This window comes from Macaca thibetana, chromosome 16, assembly GCF_024542745.1.
Source record: "Macaca thibetana thibetana isolate TM-01 chromosome 16, ASM2454274v1, whole genome shotgun sequence".
NCBI classification, from domain to species: Eukaryota; Metazoa; Chordata; class Mammalia; order Primates; family Cercopithecidae; genus Macaca; species Macaca thibetana.
Genome location: NC_065593.1, coordinates 52,686,505 through 52,696,258, shown reverse-complemented (window position 1 = coordinate 52,696,258; position 9,754 = coordinate 52,686,505). Strand labels below are relative to the sequence as shown.

At 52.9% G+C, this 9,754-nt stretch overlaps 1 non-coding gene across 1 annotated transcript; it reads left to right on the top strand.

Moving 5' to 3' along the window:
• The first annotated feature begins 8,691 nt into the window (after positions 1 to 8,691).
• On the top strand, positions 8,692 to 8,882 carry LOC126940085 (U2 spliceosomal RNA). Its single transcript, XR_007720602.1, has one exon. It is a non-coding gene; the product is annotated as a U2 spliceosomal RNA (small nuclear RNA).
• The last annotated feature ends 872 nt before the right edge of the window (positions 8,883 to 9,754 follow it).

Here is a 9,754-nt window from a genome sequence, read left to right as displayed (position 1 = left end):
AAGGGCGTGGCCACGGCGAGCCTCGGCCCCTCAGGGATGAGAGTTTGGTTCACGGTACCCAGGGAAACCACCAGCATCGGCAGTGGTGATAGCTGAGGAGGAGGGGGGATTTGGAGGAGAGACACAGGATGAGTAGCAGGGGCAGCCCTGTGATCAACAACTGCTGCAAGAGGGGCTGTTTGTTCGACTCACTAGTCTTCTGCGGCTCTATGCAGTACTGAAGAGCAGAAGACAGAAGACACAAAGACCACAAAAATTAGCCGGGCGTGGTGCTGTGCGTCCATAATCCCAGCTACTCGGGAGGCTGAGACAGGAGAATCGCTTGAACCCGGGAGGCGGAAGTTTCAGCGAGCCTAGATCACGCCATTCCAGTCCAACCTGAGCATTCGAGCGAGACTCTTATCTCAGAAAATAAAGACAGAATTAAAGAGCCCGGTGCGGTGGCTTACATCTGTGATCCCAGCGCTTTGGGAGGCCCAGGCGGGCGGATCGCCTGAGGTCAGGAGCTCGAGACCAGCCTGGCCAACGTGGCGAAAGCCCCGGAAAAATACAAAAATCAGCCAGGCGTGGTGGCGTACGCCTGTAATCCCAGTTACCCGGGAGGCTGACGCAGGAGAATCGCTGGAACCCGGGAGGTAGAGGCTGCACTGAGCTGAGATCGCGCCACTGCACTCCAGCCTGAGTGACAGAGCAAGACTTTGTCTCAAGAAAACACAAAACAAAACAAAACAAAAAAAAACAAACAGCAACAAAAAACCCGGGCGCGGTGGCTCACGCCTGTAATCCCAACACTTTGGGAGGCGGCAGCTGGGCAGATCACCAGAGGTAGGGAGTTGGAGACCAGCCTGACCAACATGGAGAAAGCCCGTCCGTAGTAAAAGTACAAACTTAGCCGGGCGTGGTGGCGCATGCCTGTAGTCCCAGCTACTCGGGAGGCTGAGGCAGGAGAATCGCTTGAACCCGGGAGGCGGAGGGTGCGGTGAGCCCAGATCGCGCCATTGGACTCCAGCCTGGGTAACAAGAGCGGAACCTCCGTCAGAAAAAAAAAAAAAAAAAAAAAAAAAAAAAAAAAAAAAAATTGTGAGAGTTGTACTCATCCTGTCTTCAAAATCCCATGTGTATTTGACACTTACAGCACAGCTCCATTAGAACTGACCACATTTCCAGGGCTCCCTAGATACCTGTGGCTAGCGGCTGCCATAGTGCACTGCGCTGGGCAGTAGAATGGGGGATGACAAGACAGGGCGGCGGAGATTGGGATGGCGTGAAATGAGGGAAACACTCGCCGGTGGGAGAAAGCAAAATAGTAAGGGGGCACCGAAAGATTCAGTAGTCCACGTGAATATCTTGATTATCTTATAATCGAGATAATGTGGGGTCCAGCTCTACCGGGTCTGTGGGTTTTCTCTTCGTGTGCGGAGACGAGAGATCGTAGAAATAAAGACGCAAGACAAAGAGATAGGAAGAAAGACAGCTGGGCCCGGGAGACCACTGCCACCAAAGCGCGGAGACCGTAGTGGCCCCCAATGCCTGGACGGCGCTGCTATTTATTGTATTCAAGGCAAGGGGGCAGGGTAAGGAGTGTGAGTCATCTCAGATGATTGATTGATAGGTCACGCGAATCACCTGTCCACGGGACAGGGGGGCCTTTCCCTTTGTGGTAGCCGAGGTGGAGAGGGAGGACAGCAAACGTCAGCATTTCTTCTATGCACTTATCAGAAAGATCAAAGACTTTAGTCCTTTTACTAATTCTGCCACTGCTCTCTTCTAAGAACTCAAAAGGAGGAGCCAGGTGTACAGGCGGAACGTGAAAGTGAACACGGAGCGTGACCACTGAAGCACAGCATCACAGGGAGACGTTTAAGCCTCCGGACGACTGCGGGCACGCCTGGCTAATGTCAGGCCCTCCCACAAGAGGTGGTGGAGCAGAGTGTTCTCTAACTCCCCTGGAGAAACGGAGATTCCCTTTCCCGGTGTGCTAAGTAACGGGTGCCTTCCCAGGCACTGGCGCTACCGCTACACCAAGGAGCCCTCAAGCGGCTTTTATCTGGGCGTGACCGAGGGCTCACACTCTTGTCTTCTGGTCACCTCTCACTGTGTCCCTTCCGCTCCTAACTCTGTATGGCCTGGTTTTTCCTAGGTTATAATAAGAGAACGGAGATTATTGTAATCACAGAACAGAGAGTCATACTACAAACTAATGATTAACACTGTTCACATATAATCATATCTGTATCCCGTTTCTAGTATCACTTTTCTTATTCTAATTATTTTCTTTATTATACTGGAACAGCTTGTGGCTTCAGCCTCTTGCCTCGGCACCTGGCTGTCTTACCGCCCCCATCGCCCCCCTTTTTATTGACCAGGATCGTCACTGCCATCATTGCTTGTCGTTGACTTCAGACTTGTCCTCGGACCCCTCGGAGACATCTGCAGACTAAAAGCAGCCAACATAAACGTACCGACGTTAATAATGCCAAAGACAACAGTGGTCTTCTGAGGGGTTTGATCCCTTTAAAGGGATTTGGATCAGATAACCCTTTGGTTATTCCTTCAAAGATGTCTGATCCAGGAATGGTAGTTAAGTGAGCCTGCGAGTCCTCAAAAATCTGTTCTTTAAGTTTTGAGATACCTAACGTTAGGTTATCATCCCAGGCTTTTAAATTTAAGTCTCATGACTTTTTCCAGCTATGCTGATCTTTATTATAAGCATAAGGCCTTATGTAATAATCAGAAGTATTCCAATCACATTGTAATTGCATACGGTGTTCCAAATTCATAACTCTATCTCCCAGCCATATCATACTCTGGCGGAGATCATTAATTTGATTAGCCAATTTTTGATCAGCCTGAGCCTGAGAATTCCGGAGTCTAGTGGAGTTTTTCTGCCATGCTTCCACATATTGAGCGGTCTGGACAGAATTGTGGATAGCAAAGTCCAGCGGCCGCTGCTGTGGCAGTAACCGCAATTAATCCCGCAATGACTGCAGTAAGAGTAAAGAGGAACCTCTTAATTGTCTGAAGGGTACGTCTAAGAACTTCATTGACTATGTGAATAGAGGGAGAAGACTCCCATGGACGGTGTAAGGAAACTGGTATCCATACCCCCTCCCTAGCCCTCACCAGGAGAATACTTGTTCTGGGATCAAAAGGGGCATCAATACATGTGAAGAGTTTGCAGTCATCACATTCTATAGTTTGTCTATTGGGAGTGACATTTATAATTCCAACTAACAGCATATAAGGGGGTTATCCCTTATAGGCTCCTGATAGGTATTACCTGTTCTGACATTACAGTGACTTTAAATATGGGTGTTTTGGTATTGGTGGGAGAGATTTGGTAGGTAGCGTCCCATAGTCTGATTCCGGTCGTGGCCGCAGCTAATTTCCGTAATCGAGGATGTTCTGGGGCAACAATAGGATGAATCGTTTTTGGTCTAGGAGGAACGATTCCTGAGTCCATCCGTTTGAATGGGTAAGGAGACACCCATTCCCTCAACCTGCAGGACTGCCATCCGTCTCGTACGCGATGTATCAAATAATTGAACTCAGAGCATTGGGTGTTTTGGCCGGAGTAGTTCCGCCAATAATACCCTCTTGGAGCCCAGTCAATAACAGCTCCTGTAACTAGGCTCCGTAACACTACGTACGGCTTTTGAGCATTACAGTCATTCCATATGATTGAGTTCCCTAAACAAGTTCCCTTGGTAGGTTCTCTTGAACAGTCTGGCAGTCCTTTTGTTGTATTATTTTTGGTGGTGACGGGAACTCTCCATTCCTCATGAGGATTAAGTTCAACAGCCATGATCTGAAAAGAATTACTACTGAACACATTATGTACTTCATAAGAATCATTACTAGAGGATGGTACGGTCCACATCCAATTTTGATTAGAGAAAGCCAAGCAGCCAGGTGACATTGCTATGCACAATGGCGGGAATTTATATCCAATTGACAAATTAAACTGCATACCCTTTTCCTCTGGTTGAGCGGGAAACCTGTCATCGTTAGGGACTGGTATAAGTGCGCTATTACTAGTATGCAGGCAGCATTTGCGAAGCTGTTGAATGACCTCATCATTTAGTATAGTTTGATTTGTAGTTGCAGGCCATTGTCCCCTTCCCAATAACTGGTCAGCTGCAACATTAACAGGAGGATTAGAGCCTTGATTAAGCTGAACTCGATCCTGGACAGCATCGACCCACCAAGTCCCGAATTGTAAATATTGGGATTTAGATAATACGGATTTTGCTAGAATTTACCAATCATAAGGCACCAAACTGCTGTTTATCTTCTGCGAGGGCTTTTAATGTGGACCGGACAAAAGGGGAGTTGGTGCCGTATTGCTTCACTGATTCTTTGAAATCTTTGAGGAATTTAGAAGAAAAACTTTCCCAAGAAGCAGGGCGTAGCTGGACCTGGCCTGGATGAAGAGGATCTGGTTGGACTACTGCCCGGACTGCAGGTATACCTGGAACTGGCTGCGCCGCAGGCAGTTGTGGAGCCTGCTGATTTGCCTGAGGAGCCTGACTGTCAGGCTGCGGAGCTTGAGGAGCCTGAGGAGCCGCGGGCTCAGCCACCTGCTGGGCAGGATCAGCGGGCTGTGGCTGATCCTGTGCCTCAGGGACGGGGGCGGCAGGCATCGGAGGTTGTAAAATTACAGGAAATTGCCAGGCTTCGGGATCCCCGTATTCCCTTGCCTGAGAGATGGCCCTCATAAGAGGAGTATCATTTTAAGGAACGTATGTGATTTGTTGCTCGTGAGCGGCCATGGTGGTGGCGGCGGCAACCGCAGTGGTGACCGGACCAGAAGCAGAAAAGAAATGAGGGTTTTGAATAGAGGAAGAATTGAGAACCTGTAAGCCAGGTGGAGGCGCGAGTACCTGCTGAGCAGGTCTTTCAGGGGCCTGAAGACCAGGCTGCCGGCGGTAACTGCAGGACAGGCTTCAAGCGAGCCTGATACTCCGAAGGAGAAGCAGAAGTGAGAGATGGATAACCGGGTTGAGTAGGGATAGGGTTGAGGGCCTCGTTACCGGGCCGAACGGGCGGAAGGTGGAGAGGCCTGCGGCAGGGCTGAACAGAGACAGTGTTGAGAGCCTCACTGGCGGGCTGAACAGGCGGAAGGTGGAGGGCCCTGCGGCAGGGCTGAACAGAGACAGTGTTGAGAGCCTCACTGGCGGGCTGAACAGGCGGAAGGTGGAGGGCCCTGCGGCAGGGCTGAACAGAGACAGTGTTGAGAGCCTCATTCGCGGGCTGAGAATTGAGAGCCTCCGTACCAGGCTGCATAGAAACGTAGTTTAGAGCCTCTTTTTCAGGCTGTATAGCCTCATTTCCGGGCTGTGTAGATGGAAGGTGGGGGGCCCTGTAGCAGGGCTGAGGAAAGATAGGAGGGTCCGGCCACGACGACGGCTGTGGATAGTATATTTCGGTTGGATTCTGCTGGTTGGGGGCGAGGACATCATTTGAAAGTTCATCGTAAAGTGATGATGGGGGCACGGCAGGCTCTGGTGTGGGCGGCGGGGCCCAAGGAATGTCAGAATGGAGGTCCGTCTGTAGAATCACGGCCTCAATCTGTGCAGTATCCTCAGGGGAAAGAGAACTGAGAATTTCCTCAACCTCCTCAGAGGAGAGGAAAGAGGGATCAGCCTCCACGTTGTCCACCCGAGTCTGCAAGGAGTCTAGGACAGAGAGAACCGAAGCCCAGATTGGCCAAATAGTGGGCGGAATAACGTGTCCCCCTTTATGAGCAATTTTAAATTGTCGGCCAATTTCATCCCAATGTTTGAGTTCTAAAGTTCCCTCAGTAGCAAACCAAGGGTAAAGGAGATCTGCGACCTCGAACTGGTTTAATTCACTTATTAGTAGAAACTTTTACACCTCCTTCTTTAAGCAGAGTTTTTATAACATTTAAGGAAGCCGAGTACTTGGTACCGGCCTGTCCCATGGTGTCCCCGGGATACTCTGAGTGCCCAAGCTTACCGCCCAGCCTATTGACCGCAAGCCTCAGGAATCTGTCGTCGGTAGTCCTCCGCTGAGTTCCGCGCTCAAAGTGCACCTTCACACAGCGAGAGAGAAATCCTCGTTGGGTGCCAGATGTAGGGTCCAGCCCTACGGGGCCTGTGGGTTTTCTCTTCGTGTGCGGAGACGAGAGATCGAGAAATAAAGACACAAGACACAGAGACAGGATGAAAGACAGCTGGGCCCGGGGGAACCACTGCCACCAAGCGCGGAGACCGGTAAGTGGCCCCGAATGCCTGGACGGGCTGCTATTTATTGTATTCGAGGCAAGGGGGCAGGGTAAGGGGTGTGAGTCATCTCAAATGATTGAGAGGTCACGCGAGTCACGTGTCCACTGGACAGGGGGTCTTTCCCTTTGTGACAGCCGAGGCGGAGAGGGAGGACGGCATAGGTCAGCATTTCTTCTACGCACTTATCAGAAGGATCAAAGACTTTAGTACTTTTACTAATTCTGCTACTGCTATCTTCTAAGAACTTAAAAGGAGGAGCCAGGTGTACAGGCGGAACGTGAAAGTGAACAAGGAGCGTGACCACTGAATGAAGCACAGCATCACAGGGAGACGGTCCAGCCTCCGGACGACTGAGGGCGGGCCTGGCTAATGTCAGGCCTCCCACAAGAGGTGGGGGAGCAGAGTGTTCTCCACCTCCCCTGGAGAAAGGGAGATTCCCTTTCCCGGTGTGCTAAGTAACGGGTGCCTTCCCGGGCACTGGCGCTACCGCTAGACCAAGGTCTGTTAAGTAACGAGGGCCTTCCCAGGCACTGGCGTTACCGCTAGACCAAGGAGCTCTCAAGCGGCCCTTATCCGGGCGTGACCGAGGGCTCACTCTCTTGTCTTCTGGTCACCTCTCACCGTGTCCCTCCAGCTGCTAACTCTCTATGGCCCGGTTTTCCCTAGGTTAAAACAACAGAACAGAGATTCTTACAGCAATAGAACAAAGAGTAATGCTGCAAACTAATGATTAGTAATAGTCGTATATAATCACATCTGTATCCTATTTCTGGTGTAACTTTTCTTATTCTGATTCTTTTCTTTATTATACTGGAACAGCTTGTGCCTGCAGTCTCTTGCCTCGGCCCCTGGGTGGCTTGCCGCCCACAAGGTAAGATATATTGCATTGAACTATAGTTTGTGTTGATTGCCGAAGGGTTTGGGGCGGGGGGGGGCACCCCCTGAAATTCCGCCCTGGAGGAGTGGCCTCACCCTAACCCCGGCCGTGGCTAATGATAAGGCCCACCTCTTACGGAATTCGGCCGTCGAGTGAAATAAATGTTGGAGGTAATGCGCCTAAAGCCCTCAGCCCTCAGCTCTCCGCCGAAGTTGGGTTAGGAAGGAGGAAGGGAGAGGTAAATGCTGACCCCGCAGGCGGCAGTCTGTGCCTCGGAGAGAAACTTTATCGCAACCTTGCCGGGGGCCTTGACGCCCATCCTCCCGCAAGAGCACCCCGGCAGTCACCCCTGCCCTCTGGTGTCCTGCCACCCCGAGCCCGACCTTCCCCCTTTACCCCCGCGCGGGGCCGGTAACCTCCTAACTGCGTCTTCTCTGTTTCGGGCTGTCGTGCTCATCACGTTTGCGTCGTTTCTTCGCTCCACAAACGTTTACTGAGCGCCTTCCACGCGCCAGGCACCAGACTAGCGCCTGCAAACGGGGATAAGTACTGGGGAGGGGTCCCAGCCCTCAGTGATGGGATTTCAGAGGGGGAGACAAAGGATTGCCCAGAAGGGTGGTGAGTGGAATAGTTGATATAAACAACGGGGGTGCGACGAAATACATAGGAGGGCTGCTCGTCACGTATGGGGTGAGTGCCCAGGGCCCTTAATTAAGGGAGGCTTCCTGGACGGGTGACACCCAAGCGGAGTCCTGACAACCTGCGTCAGGAGTAGCCAGGCGAGGAGGAGGTGAAAGGAATCCACGTCCCGAGCAGAGAGGCAGCTTTCCCTGCACAGCACAGGACACGGTCCGTGCACAGAAGCCACAGGAGACGCAGGCACAGGGGCTGGGGAGAATCCTTGCCGGGCCCTCGCCATCCACGCGCCGCCTCCCTCTGCCGGGTGTCTGGTGTCAGCCTCCCGCCCGGCAGAGGAACTCCAGCCCCTGCTCCCGGAAGCGCCTCCAGGCCTTCGGCTTCCCTGACTCGGAATGGGCCCCTCGTCCGGCGGGTAGGAGGCCGGTCTCCCCGCCCGCTGGTGACGAAGTAAAGGCCCGGCGCCGCCCGGGCTCCTGCCCTGGGACCTCGTCTTTCTCCAGGAAAAGGTGGACCGCTCTCCGCCGAGCGGTCTCTTCCACAGACCCCTCTCGCCTTCGCCCCCAGTCTCCTTCGGTTCTGTCTTCGCGCTGGCTGGGTAGAAACCAGGAAGTCGCCCCCAGCGGAGCCCCGGCTCCCCGAGGCAGAGGCGGCCCCGGGGGCGGAGTCAACCGCGGAGGCCGCGCCCTCCGTGAAAGGGCGGGGTATGCAAATTCGAAATGAAAGCCCGGGAACGCCGGATCCAAGCACGGGTGTAAGATTTCCCTTTTCAAAGGTGGAGAATAAGAAATGAGCCCGAGTGTGTAACGGCGTCCATAGTGGGGTGGACGAGACAGAGGGGATGGGGCAAGGAGCGCGGGTGGGGCTCTCACCGCGACTTGAATGTGGATGAGAGAGTGGGACGGTGACGGCGGGCGCGCAGGCGACGGCATCGCTTCTCGGCCTTTTGGCTAAGATCAAGTGTAGTATCTGTTCTTATCAGTTTAATATCTGATACGTTCTCTATCCGAGGACAATATATTAAATGGATTTTTGGAGCAGGGAGATGGAATAGGAGCTTGCTCCGTCCACTCCACGCATCGACCTGGTATTGCAGTACCTCCAGGAACGGTGCACCCCCTCCGGGGATACAACGCGTTTGCTAAAAGTAGAAGGGGCGAGAGAGAACATGGGCGGGGCGGCTTGCACGCCAAGCGTCTGTGATACGCCGTCTTGCCGGCTCAACTGCTCGTTGGAGCACCGTGGGGTTTCTGACCTGCGGGCGGCAGACGGTAGGCCTTGCGGCACGCGTCCATTTACGCTGTGACTGCAGCGCTTTGGGAAGGCTACGACACCCCCGCAGCCGACTGACTACTCCTTTGGAGGTCGTTAGATCTCAGCTTGGCAGTCGAGTGGTGGTGACCTTTTAAGGGAATGGGATCCACCCGGAATTGAACTCGCTCCCTTCCTTCCTCTCTCTCTCTCTCTCTCTCTCTCTCTCTCTCTCTCTCTCTGTCTCTCTGTCTCTCTGTCTCTGTCTCTCTCTCTCTCTCTCTCTCTCTCTCTCTCTCTCTCTCTCTCTCTCTTTCTCTGTCTCCCCCCCTCCTTTTTGGTATCCCCCCTCCGCCCCCCCACAAGTTCTGGGGTACATGTGCAGGACGTGCACGTTTGGAACATAGGTGTACGTGTGCCACGGTGCTCTGCTGCACCTATCAACCAGTCATCTAGGTTTGAAGCCCTGCATGCGTTGGGTATTTGTTCGAATGCTCTCTCTCCCCCTTGCACCCCACGCCCCGCCAGGGCCCGGTGTGTGATGTTCCCCTTCCTGTGTCCATGTGTTCTCACCGTTCAACTCCCACTTAGGAGTGAGAACGTGCGGTGTTTGGGTTTCGGTTCCTGTGTCAGTCTGCTGAGAATGAAGGACATGAACTCATCCTTTTTTATGGCTGCCTAGTAATTCCATGGTGTATACGTGCCACGTTTTCCTTATCCAGCCTATCGTTGATGAGCATTC